The sequence below is a fragment of the Rosa chinensis genome, chromosome 1 (genome assembly GCF_002994745.2).
Source record: "Rosa chinensis cultivar Old Blush chromosome 1, RchiOBHm-V2, whole genome shotgun sequence".
NCBI classification, from domain to species: Eukaryota; Viridiplantae; Streptophyta; class Magnoliopsida; order Rosales; family Rosaceae; genus Rosa; species Rosa chinensis.
This window is the reverse complement of record NC_037088.1, coordinates 33,787,247-33,800,465: the sequence shown is the minus strand read 5'-3', so window position 1 is coordinate 33,800,465 and position 13,219 is coordinate 33,787,247. Positions and strand designations below refer to the sequence as shown.

The 13,219-nt window shown below is 42.5% G+C and overlaps 1 long non-coding RNA gene across 1 annotated transcript; it reads right to left on the bottom strand.

Annotated features, from left to right (window-relative positions):
* Positions 1-241: 241 nt before the first annotated feature.
* LOC112179541 lies at positions 242-4,547 on the bottom strand. Its single transcript, XR_002927787.2, has 2 exons — positions 4,278-4,547; positions 242-710 (listed from the first exon to the last, which is right to left on the bottom strand). It is a non-coding gene; the product is annotated as an uncharacterized LOC112179541 (long non-coding RNA).
* Between the last annotated feature and the right edge of the window lie 8,672 nt (positions 4,548-13,219).

Below are 13,219 nucleotides of genomic sequence, written 5' to 3'. Positions count from 1 at the left end.
ATTGAAGTTTGGGAGGACGAAGAAGATGGGAGGGTTCATCAAAGAGCTCTACATTGGGTAACAACACCTATTAACCTGAGTCTTGTGAGCGTGACCACCATTGGTGTGGGTTTGGTGCATACTGTCACACCTGCTGGTCGCATTCGGCCCAGGCCACCAGATTGGGCACATCTCCAAATCACAGATTACCAGGTGGGGCAGGTGATAGATTTCTTGAAGGAAGGGATTTGGAGGGAAGGACTCGTATACAACACTGCTACATTTGCATTTGATATAGTAGCTAGGAACAACCATGCAATCCTGCTTCATCATGCAACTATGGGACCCCACCTTCAAATTCAAGAGTACAGACTAGCACTGGAATGGACAAATCAAGGCTGGATTTCTCGCACAACCGGGTATGCAACACATTCATCTCCATGCTATTAATTCCTATTCAGCATTATCATAATTTCATACTTTCATATAGCAAATGTAGTAAATTTTGACATGAACCTAACATGACCAACCAAATAACACTTTCCATGTGTTACAGTTTACATAAATTACCTCTAAAAACAACAGCAAGTATGGACTAAATGTAAGGAATAACCGATACTTTGATGTTACTACCCATAGACCACTGATGCAGGAGCAGTATCTGCCTTGTGCAAGTCAGCACATGAACACCTTAGTCACCAGTAAAAGATCCTCTAAATCCCCCTTGGAGCCTGCAATAAGCAGCACAAAAATATAAGCAACACTAGATTACAAATAACTGACTGCACTTAAGCTTATTATTAGGATTGAATGTCCAAGTCACAGTGGGTTTGAGCACATTAGGTTAACTCTGCCACGCCAAATGTCACCAAGGAACATATAACCTCGAGGTTAAGCACCTGTTTCTATCCAGTGGTTTGAGTTCTGGCAAGTGTACTTTGAAGGATTCTTGTTAAACTGGGAGGGTGTTGCAATGCACAATTTTGTTTATCATGTCATGCTGGTTCAAGCATATCAGTATTGTAATTTTCCATGTACGTAGTTTCTATTACAAAACATAGTTACTTAGCAAATTTCACTATGCTAGCCGTGAATTCTGACAGGATCCTGACCATCTCCCATATTTGTTGAACAATCAGTGCAAACCTCAATGAAATTCAAAAAGATTGGACCAACCCAAAATCCTTAGACAAGAATTTATTTAACCTAATCAGTCAATTCTCTCTAAGAATTACCAAACTGATGTAGGAAAGGTGCTGTGGTATTTGTATTACTCTTTTCTCCTAGAAGGTAACATATAAGGCCAGACCATTAGGAAAACCACATAAAATATTTAATAAGGGGGCAGATTGTCTTGCACTTGCCATCTCAACATCTGCGAGACATCTCCATCTAGTTACCTCTATTTCTAAAACTAAAAATATCCCATCTTCTCTCTTCCCTTTTATCCCCCTCTTCTCTCACACTTCTTTAACTCACCAATTTCACTCATGTACCTAGTGTTGGCCATGGACTGCCCAAAAAAGAAAAATACTGGTCTTCAGTGCCCAAAATCAGTAGTCTGGTAAACAGATTTTGTAAATAATTACATTTAATGTGTCGGAAAATTACCAGAAATATTTCCGACTTTTGTTTTGGAAAACTATGAGGGGGGAGCAATTGCCCAAAATTCTACATAACCTAAATTGTTAATCAGAGAATTCTATAGCAACTAAAAATACAGGGAAGTGGGTCTTGAATTTTAGAGAAATTTGAAACATAAGTTGGAATCACAAGTAAGCAATAGTAGTTTATATAGAAATCATCAACCAGTGAGCATGACTCTCGACTTGATTTGATCAGGTTAGGCAAAGCAGACTGGTCATTCAGTAAACGGAGCAACGAGTTTCAGTATGGATACTCTGTTTTGAATGTCCTTACATGTCTGTTTTAAAGGGTCAAAAACTCATCTTACATAATCGTTTCATTTGAATTATTATACCCCTCCACCCAATATAAAAAACACCTCCACAATCTGCAAGGCAATGTTATCTAGGCAGTGATAGGGGGCAGTGGTGGGGGGAGAAGAGATGCACTGGTCGTCTAATCTATGGCCACGCAACAGTAACCCCAGCATGCAACATGCAACATAATTTAGTGAAATTCTCAAAAATAGATATTTAGAAAATAGGGAAATGTAGGTTTCCTGTTATTGTTCTTATAGAAGAAATAATAACATTGCATGGACCATGCCCAGGTTCAAACCTATTTTGTGCTCATGCTGGTGGCGAGCCATAGAAGCTAAAAAGTACAACCCGGGATTTTTATTGGTTTACCAGGCTCATGGAGAGCCTAGTCCATGTCATGCCTATGCCAGGCCTGGCCTTTTTCACCTCTATGTAGCATTATGAACTACTGTTCATTACTCTTATATCTAGTAGGAGGAAGCTTTTAAGTTACAAGTAAGATGTTGCAATAGTACAGTGCACATTAGAATTCTCTCAAGACATAACATAATAGACTCAAAGTCGGGGAAACGGCATAGACCTTAACATAGTGCATCAACGAATTGTACATGTTAAATCCCTACACTTTTCCCTTCCACAACCCTTCAACCAAATTATTGTCCTGAGATTATTTTCTACCAAAAAAAACAAAAAACACCTAAATGTTGACAATAACTAATAGCAACTTGCAAATTGACATGAATAGCTTTTCTTTCTTAAAGTCTACTCAACAGATTCACAACTTTAAGAGATGAAAGGTAATAGCAAATTGCCTCATATTAATTTTTTAGAGGACTTACACTTGCTCCTAGGATACTTTCTTTAGGAACAGGATTATCACACCAACCTGAGCTATAAGATTATTATGCAAGAACAAGAAGCAGCTTGACCATTTCAGAGATTAAAAGGATTAGCCCTATATAGTAGAAAAATATCAGCATGGAGGCTGAAGCTTCTTACAAGATAGATGTCATAATATTGTTATGAGATTCTCCAATCTGGTCCGCAGTTACTATAAGTCAACAAAAATCTCCAATCTGGTCTGAAGTCATTCCCTTTTTCTTTTTTGGATGTGTGAAGGCTCTAAGAGAAAAAGAATAGGATTTTAGGAAATTTGGGGGGTGGGTGTTCCGAAACCAAACAGTCTTTAGGAAACAGGAAACTGAAGCAACTAATGGCTAGGTAAGAACAGTAGAGCATGACTGACTGCCTACAAAGACTGGAGGCAGCAGAGCACGTAAACCCAGTAATGGTTTTGACCACCACCATTCTCGTCCCACTCTGCTGCATAGTTATTTTGGTATTGTGCAGAATCAGACCATGATAATGCCCTCCTCCCATGTTGTTGTGTGGTGGCGGTCCTCCCATTTTGTTTTGGGGCAATGGTGGCCCTCTCATATTGTTGTTTGGGGTATCTGATTATAGTTGTTGGGCAGCCCCTGATTGTTATTGTTCGGAAGCATCTGACTGTAGATTGGCTGTCTCCGCCCCAGTTGTTGCTTGGCAGCTGCACATTATTGTAGTTGCTTGGTGCACCCTTGTTGTTGATTGGTTTTCTTTGTGTCACTTCATAGGATGAGTCTTAAACTATCATGGACACTTCTATTTGGACGAAAACTTTTATACCCAAGCTGTAAATCTTGCATCACCTAGCCCACACAAGATATGTTACATAGCTACAACCTTTCTCCAATCATGAAGTTCAGACCATGGCGGTATTAGAAAATCTACACTTGAATCATATCAAGTATATGCAGCTTTTACTTCTCCCAAATAGAAGTCTTTTGTACCTTCTCTGCTCTATATAAAGAAATTCTTAATACTATCGCAAGATATAGAGAAATAAAATGATATATCACCATCAGATAGCATGCCTGGAAATATCCAGTCCTTCTCCAAAAGGACTTCTAGAGCCAAACCCATTACCACATGAGTAGAAACCTGCTTCAGAGAGGGGGAGTCAGCCTCATAAAGGCTTACAGTGGGACTAGGAGGGGAGTCAAAAACATGAAAAACCTGCATCACAACTCCGCCCAAGTTGAGATCAGAAACCCTATCTGCTCTCAGGAAGCACTAACAGTGGAAAATTCCATTGCAGAATCCAGTTTAACTATCAGAACCCTACCGCTACAGTTATATGCCACAGTCCTTAATTCTGCACTCAAGGATATCACCACAGCCTAGATCTACATATCTTCTATCAGATCATCAACTCACTTTTGCTAATCACGAATAAAATCTCTACCAACCAATTCAACAAAATTCTTGAACGAATCAGAATATATAAATTAAAACAAGGGTGGGAGAGTATACCTGGTCACCACGGATCCCAGACCTCAGGCCATCCTCGTTATCTCAGATCTTAGACATATAGCTTCTCGTCCGAGACTTTGAGATCTCAGATCTTCTTCCTTTTCCACAATAGCGGCAGACCCACCGCTCAGATTCCTCAGAACCGTCGTTTATAGCATCTGATTTGGAAGCCTATTTGGGTGGTGGAGAGAGAGGGACTGAGGGAGGAGCGAGAGAGAGAGAGCAGATAAAGAGAGACGGTGGAGGCGTACGTCTTTTTAGGCATACTGTTATTCTGGATCTTTTCTGTGATCAAGAGAAAAAAAATAAATAAATAAATAAACAGATGTACTGTGGTCCTGTTTGTACTTTAGTTTCTTTTCTTTTTCGTTTTTTTGTTGCTGTTGTACTTCTGCTCAGTTTGCCCATTAGATTTTTCATATTTTATAATGTGGGTCCCGCAACTTACTTTCTGATGTTTTATGTTTTTTTTTTTTTTTTTAAATTAATTTTCATGTTTTGCCTCTCGTAGACTACCGGCGTTTCCACCACCTCCACCGCCCCCTCCACTGCCAATTTTTCCTCCACTTGTCATCGAGCCAGTCCCATCTGTGCAGCAGGTTTTAACAGAACATCCCATTCCAGCAGCTATTCCATTTGTTGATCTTGACATACCGAGCGGCAGTTCCGGCACTCCTAGTAGCGCCAGTTCAGGTTCAGGGGGTTCAGCTTGATTCTGTATCCAACACATCATGTGATGGCTGCCATTTCCCTTCTTTCATTCCTTGGATATTGTTACTTGTATCGCATGTCGTACTAGCTTTTAAATTTCTTCCGAGTACTTGTTTCGTAATGTCCTATCATTTGCTCCGATGTTTAAGACTTGTTAAAATTTTGACTCTATTTTGCTTTATGAGTATGTGAACTATATAATAAATCAAAAAGACTACAGTCAAGTTTTGAGTATGTGAATTGTTGTGCTGACAACTCTTTCATATTAGAATTTTGGAGAAATTATTAGATATTTCATTCTGAGAAGTTTTTTTTTTTTTGTTTTTTAAGTTGCTATTAACAAAGTTTTTGTCAAGTTTATTGCAAATGACAAATGGTAGAAAAATTCAATGTTTTATTAACGTGTACTATTTCGAGGGGATATGAGTGTAAAACTTGGGAGGACTGCCGGAAGGTAAGAGCGTAAAAGCTCGGGGGTGCCCCAAAGGCGTGAGCGGTAAGCTCGGGGTGCCGCGAAGGCATGAGCGGTAAGCTCATGGTGCCGCAAAGGCGTGAGCGGTAAGCTCTTGAAGGGGAGCTCGGGGTGTCGCGAAGGCGTGAGTGGTAGGCTCGTGAGCGGGAGCTCGGGGTACCGCGAAGGCATGAGCGGGGAGCTCGTGAGTAAGAAGCTCAGGGTTGCCTCGAAGGCGTGAAAGGAAAGCTCGGGGTGCCGGGAAGACATGAGCGTGAAGCTCAGGGGGAGCCATAGAGGCGAGAGCAGGAAGCTCGGGGTTGCCGCGAAGGCGTGAACGTTAGAGCTCGTGAGCGTGGAGCTCGGGGGTGCCGCGGAGGCGTGAGCATGAGAGCTCTAAGGTGCCGCTGAGGCGAGAGCATGAAAACTCAGGTTGTCATTGAGGCGCGAGCTCGAAGCTCGGTGGTGCCGCTGAGTAGCGAGCGGGAAGCTCGGCGGTGCAGCTGAGGCGAGAGCGTGAAAGCTCAGGTGTGCCGCTAAGGTAAGAGTGTGAAACTCGAGGGTGCCACTGAGGCGAGAGCGTTAGAGCTCAAGTTACCGCTAAGGCGAGAGAGTGAAAGCTTAGGTGTGCCGCTGAGGCAAGAGCATGAAACCCGAGGGTGCCTCTGAGGCGAGAACGTTAGAGCTCAAGTTGCCACTGAGGCGAGAGCGTGAAAGCTCAGGTTGCAGCTGAGGAGCGAGTGCGAAGCTAGGCGGTGCTGCTGAGGTGCGAGCAAGAAGCTAGGGGTTGCCGCTAAGGCGAGAGTGTGAAAGCTCAGGGGTTGCCATGAGGTATTAACCGGTAGCTCGAAGATGATGCCCTGAGGCATGAGCGTAACCGTTGCTAATTATGCTGGGCTGTATGTACAAGTTCCCGAAGTCCCCAGTCAAGGAGGGTTTTCAGCGGGGTTGATACCAAAGTGTGGCTTTGTGCCATATTGCGAGCATAATTAGTGCAAGTACATCGTCCATCTAGAATTGGTCGGAGCGAACACTTATGCCCTTTCGGGTGGGCCCCTGCTAGGCCCTCCAAGGAGTCCCCCACTCTTGGCTATAGACCTCCGTATGGTCGGACAATTGTTTAATGAGGGGAGTTGCGTTTAAGCAGTGGGTGTTAGGTAGCGAACCTAATCTTTGATACCCAAACATTGGGGGTTAACTGTCGAATCAATGACTACTGTAGGCTACGTTAACCGGTCCCTTTACTCTTTCCCGGAGGAGAAAAGCTTGATTGCAATGCTGCATAGCGGTCATTGTCATTATGGGGCGTTGCCTTACCGCATGGCTTTTGGCCGTAGACCATAGACTCGTGGAGTCTAGACCCGTTTAGGTCTCTTTCCCCTAGGAAGAGTTTGACAAAATATGGTGCCCGGAGGTTAGGTCATATGTTTACATATAGAGTATATGTAAAGTTTGTAATTGTATGAACAATGACAAATAAGTATAGCAAGTAATAATATATGGATCTTATGACCATGTAACATGCACAATAGATAGTGGCAAGTGTGATGGGCGTCCATATAAAATTTTGAGAGTAGCTTCTGATGAAAGTTATGAAGTATTGTGAACCTAGAGCTTAACTAAAGCATGTTGGATATGTTTGAGCGAGTTAAGTTGTGTTCGAGCAAGTTAGGTGTAGTTGAGCGAGTAGGCGCTCTGCGAGCATGCGAGGCGTGGCCCAAGCAAGTCGTGGCCATGCTCGATACCCAAGTGAGTCGTAACCCAAGCAAGTCATTATCCGAGCATGTTTAATTAAGTCATAAGTGTCACAAGCTTCTAAATGCAGCATAATTTGTTTAAGTGAGTGTCACATGTTATTTAATTGGGTTGTAATTAAATAGAAGCATGGCATATGTGTATAGCATGTACTAGTAGTAAAGTTGCTAATAACATTTTTGCATTTATTGCAAGCATGCCTAAGGATCATTGAGATCAATATTTAAAGCATGGAATTGCATGTAAGGCATAGCTAGTGGTTTTGCTAAATCTTCGACATGTTATAGGCATGCTTAAAAGTAGTAAAAGCATGCAAAAACATGGCAATGGCTCTAATTGCAAGAGTGTAAGAATGGAAGATATAGTTACTTATCTTATGCTGATTTGGAGTGAGTTGGAATTGGATTTGGAATTGATATAAGTACCCAAATCATGTTGGAGTTGTCCAAGCATGACACTCCATTGCTTTGGAGGATAAAGTGTTCCAATAATGTATGTCAACTCGTAGTTGAGGTTGAATGCTCGATAGAAATAATTGAATTTCCTTGAAACAAAATAGATGATTAATATGTGGATTTGTAAAATCGATATCAACAATTTGCATATGTACTTTGATAAAATTGTAAGCAAAGTGTATAAGCAATGTAGTCGTGTACTAACTGTTGACAAGTGGCATGTGGTTGCCTGTCACTAATATGAATTTCGATGGGCAATGAAATGTGTAAGGAGGCATATGTAACAAGGTATTATATGTACACTAGATGCTGGAGCCTATACATATAGTTATGTACAACTGATCATTTGACATATATCAATGGAAACATCTCTAGAATGACTAGGTTGGGTTTGGACCAAGAATATGTGCTATTTTGAATGTCACCATGTACAATTATAATGCCGAGAAACATATATGACACATGATACTGAGCATAGCAATTGTCCATGCGGTCGTTTAATCAAGAATGATCATGTTATATATGTATGCCATAACAACATGGTTACACGTAGTTAGTGTGCATCCCATTTGGGATGTAGCAGCTAAAATAAAGTCTTGTGCATTAATAACTTAATATGCATAGTTTGCATAGCTGGTTTCAATGGCATAAGGCATATGTGTTAAAAGGCCAATAGAGATGGTTCATGCGACCAATGAACAAATACCAAAATATGTAAGATATGATCATGTATAAGAGAGCTAGCATGTTCTTAATTTCTACCTTGAATTTCGATTTAACAACGAAACTTAGAAACTTAGTGGGGCAAGTACACGAGTTTTGATTGAAATTGTAATCATGCTCCATAAGACATACATAGATGATTCCATATCTACATATCTAATACTGTGGGCAACATGCAATTATAGGAAGCCTATGTGTTGACAAAATAATAGAACAAGCTAGGTGTCCTTGCATGTGCCATAGAATAAATGTGTTGGGCACGTGTAACTATATCATGGATGAAGAAGATGTAGTTGGGCATGGACATATATTATATATGTTCTTGATACGTGGTAATTAAACTAGCTGTATAGATAATGCATAGAGTGGAGCACGAGTCCAAGCATGCTTGGAACTTCAATTGAATTGCTGTGTATGTACAACGACTTATCTTTGCAAGGAGGCAATTTGAAGATTGAAGGCATGCTGGGTGTTTATAATAGGCTAATTGCAGGTGCCCAGTGAGGTAGAGGTAGATTGCAATCAAGAAGATGGCTGCATTTGGTGGTTTGGCTGTGTGCATCCGGCAAGTCAGCATAAGTGAGCAAACGAAGAGGACAGAGCCTTAGCGCTGATGCTGATCAAGGGATGGAGCTTGGATGTTGAATGCACCGAAGAAGAAATCATGGCGCAAAGGATTGAGGAAGGCTGGGTGTCCAAAGTAAATGGGCACTAAATTCCCGTGTGCGCAAGTGATGTCGGAGGAGTGAGTTAGCTGTGTAGTGCTTGCAGCTGCTGCTGATGCTAAACCAACTGTGGGTGTTCATAGCAGTTATGGAATGACTAAGGTTTATGGTTCTGTAGATTTATTGCTCCAATCTATCTCCAAAAGACAACCCAGCAATCATCGGTGGCTATGTGTTTTGAATTTGGAAACTTTGACTGCTTCCGGAGCTCGAAAATGGCTCTGGTACTGATGGTTGGTGCTAGCGGAGCGTTGGCCTTGCTAGCGCTGCTGTGGTTAGAGTTCGGCGTTGCCGTGATTGAAGCTCAGCGCGGCCGTTGAATGAAGTTCAGCCCTGCTGCTGGCTGAAGTTCGGCGGTGCCGCTGCTGAAGTTCGGCGGCGCCCGCTGACTGAAGCTTGGCAATGTCGCTGATTGAAGCTTGGCGCTAGCCTCGCTAGCGGTGGCTGATGATTGAAGGTGGGATGGAGCTGGCGAAAGCTGTTGCTGGGCTCGCTGGGTGCTAGCAGAGCGTGTTAGCTAGCAAAGGTGGGTGCTCTTAGCGGAGGCCAAAGGATGGCAACGATGATCAAATGATGGGAATGGTGATCAAAGGCCTCTGAAATTTGACGCTTGACCAAGTGAGTTTGCGTCAAAGAGACGAGCTCCGTTGATGCATGGGCTAGCGGTATACAGTTCAGTGGGGCGCTAACGATGACTGAAGAATGCCAAAGTGTCCAAAGTGGATCTCCGAGTGTCCAGAGCAAATTGGCAAGAATTTTTTTTTTTTTGAGTGATGTAGCGTTGACTTTTTTATATGGGCGTTGACCAAGCATTGACAAGCCTCAATGGGCGTTGACCAGCCATATGGGTGTTGACCAAGCGTTGACTCAATGCTTACGGGTCAAAGTTCGTGGTAGGTGACGAAGCCTTTGTGTTGGCTTCCCACAAACGGCGCCAATGTTAATGTAAGTGAACGAGGGCTCTAATTAATGTTAGAGAGAGAGAGAGAGAGAGACACCGAGACACAAGAAGTATAGTGGTTCGTCTCCCACCTTAGCGGGAAACTACGTCCACTTGAAGTGTTGCACTATATGGATTTGGGCCTTGCAGCCCAAAGGGATTATAAAGTGTGCAATGGGATGTTGAGTAAGTGGGAATGAGTCTCCTTTTATAGGGGAGGGAGGCTCCTTCCTTTACATGTTTTCCAATGTGGGATAAGAAACCACTATTCTAATCTAGAAAGCCATATTGTGGAGACATGTTGGCAAGGCCGGGAAGGTGGCTTCCTGGGGAGGTATTGGCCGCTTCTGACTACCGTAGCGTAGCCTGGACTTCGGGCTATGGGATGCATGTCTTGGTTGGGCCCCACCATGGCTTGTGGGCCCCTCTAAGAAGGTGTTACTTATGCTTGATGAGATAGCAAATTAGCTTGCTAGTAGAGGTATCTACAAAAGTCTTCCCAAACTTGTTTAGCGTTCACTATGGGTAAAGACCATGATATTTTAGAGATCTACAAAATAGACCATAGTCGCTGTATCTTCGAACAATGCAGAGATTATTACTCTTCACGATGTGGTTCGTGAATGTATATGGATTGGATCCATAATTATGCATGTTCGAACAATTGTGGTTTGAAGTCTACCACAGATGAGCCTATAAGCATTTAGGATAATGTTGCTTGTTTGAAACAAATGAAGCAAGGCTACATCAAAAGCGACAACACCAAGCATAATCAGCAACAACAGACTTTCCTTAAGATCAAAGTGAACTAGGTTCGATCTAAAGACAGTGTGGTAGACTTGCTCACTAAGTCATTGCCTAAATTCCAAACATGTTGGTAGCATCGTTTACAGAAGTTAACTGAACTCCCATGACCGTTGTCATCAGGGGGAGATACAGACATCAGGGGAGATATAGACATTAGGGGAGATGTCTTGTAACGCCCCAAGCTGCACCTCACCAGCTTGAGCAAGTCACAGTGCCGCGAGCCTCTAAAACATAAACCAAACGCTCGATTTACATTCTAGAGAATCGCTAGGCATTTTGTTTGAAAACTTTTCGTATAAACACAGCGGAAGCTACAAATATTTTTGAGGTGAAAAAATCCTTGAGTTGCTAAAATTTATTTCATTCGTCGAGAACTTGAAATGAATTCTCACACACAAGGTACGAACTTCAAGGAAACGAGAACTCAACCAAAATTAACACACGACTAACTATCAACAAGTCTCGAAATACGAAGTTCGAGAAATATAATTCAGAACAAGGTCTAAACAACAAAATTTACCAAACTTGTTCTGCACACCCAGCTCCTTCCACTATTGTCCCGTTACCAGTGCACAGTACCTGCATCCACACTGTTGTAGGGGTGAGCTTTCGTCCTCGCTGCTCTTACAGGAACTCTACCACGACTAGGTTTGAAAACACTAAATATATATTTGGGATCCCAGTATGAAGACATGCTTAAATCAAACATTTTAAAGGAACGACAAACTTTAATGTTTTTCAACTTGAAAACCGATGCATGATGCTTAAATAAATACGGCGCCAAAACCAAGTATTACCTGATGGCCAGTCTCATAGACCCACTACACGACCTTACCTCAAATTAAGTTATCACCAGGTAAGCGTAGCGAGAGCGTCCACTACCTAGCTACACACACGTACCGGGCCCGTTATTATGATCGGAATACCCGGACGACCGGCGTAACTAACCCTCCGGAGGTTAAGGGGATCGAACCCAAGGAAGTCAGAGCCACCCTTTGCTCTCAAGCCATCACACATTTTCTCACAGATTGGTTAGTATGCATTGCATTTTACATAACCAAACCATACCACTTATCATGCATCACATTAATAAAATATAAAAGAAAATCACAAACCGAGGAGAGTCCTGAATTCCCTACCTGGATTCCGAAGTCGTTTAATTCACGTTGTTCGAGATTCACGAATCTGCCGTTCCTCGGGTAACTGGAGTCCTAGATTCCAATATAATAATCGTTAATAATCCATTAATCAACTATTAAACGATTATCTAATCGTCCAACCAACTTCTCCTAGTTTGACCAGGATTGACCAAAGTTTGACCGAAGTTGACCAATCACATCTAGCTTTATAGTGTCTCAATTACTGGACTTCTTATACCGTTTGCTCGATTTACACATATCTGTACCATTCCGTAAATCTGACAGAACACCAAATTTTCAACTTTTCGCAAACATTTCCAATTCACTTAATAATCACACCTCATAGTAATTCTGCTCGAATTTGCTATGGACACCCATCATTAAATCAAGCCATTTTTTACCATTTTCACATGTCCCATGAGTATCACAATTGCGTTTCAGCATTATCATTATTCAGCTTGTTCAATCAATATCAACCATAATGAATCCATTATCTGCATATCCAGAATAATCAACCACACAACTTCAAGCTTCCAATCACCATTCACAAAACCAAATTCACAACCAGAATTTGACTGGAGAACGATTCTGTTTCGGAATTCCAAATTTACCTTTGAGAATCAAAGAATCGTTAACAGAGGCCATCTTGAGCATGCCTATACGTGCAGCTACCTAGCTCCGTAAACGTTAGGCAGAGCCCACCCAATTTCCCCCTTCAGTTTGAAGTGCAGTAAGGACCAAAGCATCACCGAACACCAATTCAAGGAGCCAAGCTTCCCCGGACCTCAACTGGTTTTCCAAAACGCTAGAAACGAAACTAGAAGCTTGGAATCGCCGCCATGGACGGCGGTCCGTCGATACCCGAAATCACCCAAAACACAAATTCATCAAAACTTAATCGAATTCGAGAACCACTTATACCAGCACGAGCGTAAGGAGAGGGTTAGTTTTCCTACCTCACACAGCCCCGAAGATCACCGGAAATTGCAGAAGCATCGCCAGAAAGTTCAAACCTTTCAAGCTTCGAATCTTTCTCCACAGTCCGTGCATGGATGATCCGTGGCCAGAGGCACGTCGGCTTCGTCGATACGAAGCGAACGCCGGTGGTCCGCCACGAGATATGGTCGAACGGAGGAGTTCCGACCGGGTCTTGTTCTCGGGTCATCGGGTCGCGTCGCGGGTCAGAGGGAGCTTGATGCTTCTGGAACAATCTGATGCGTTGGTCTGATGGAAGGT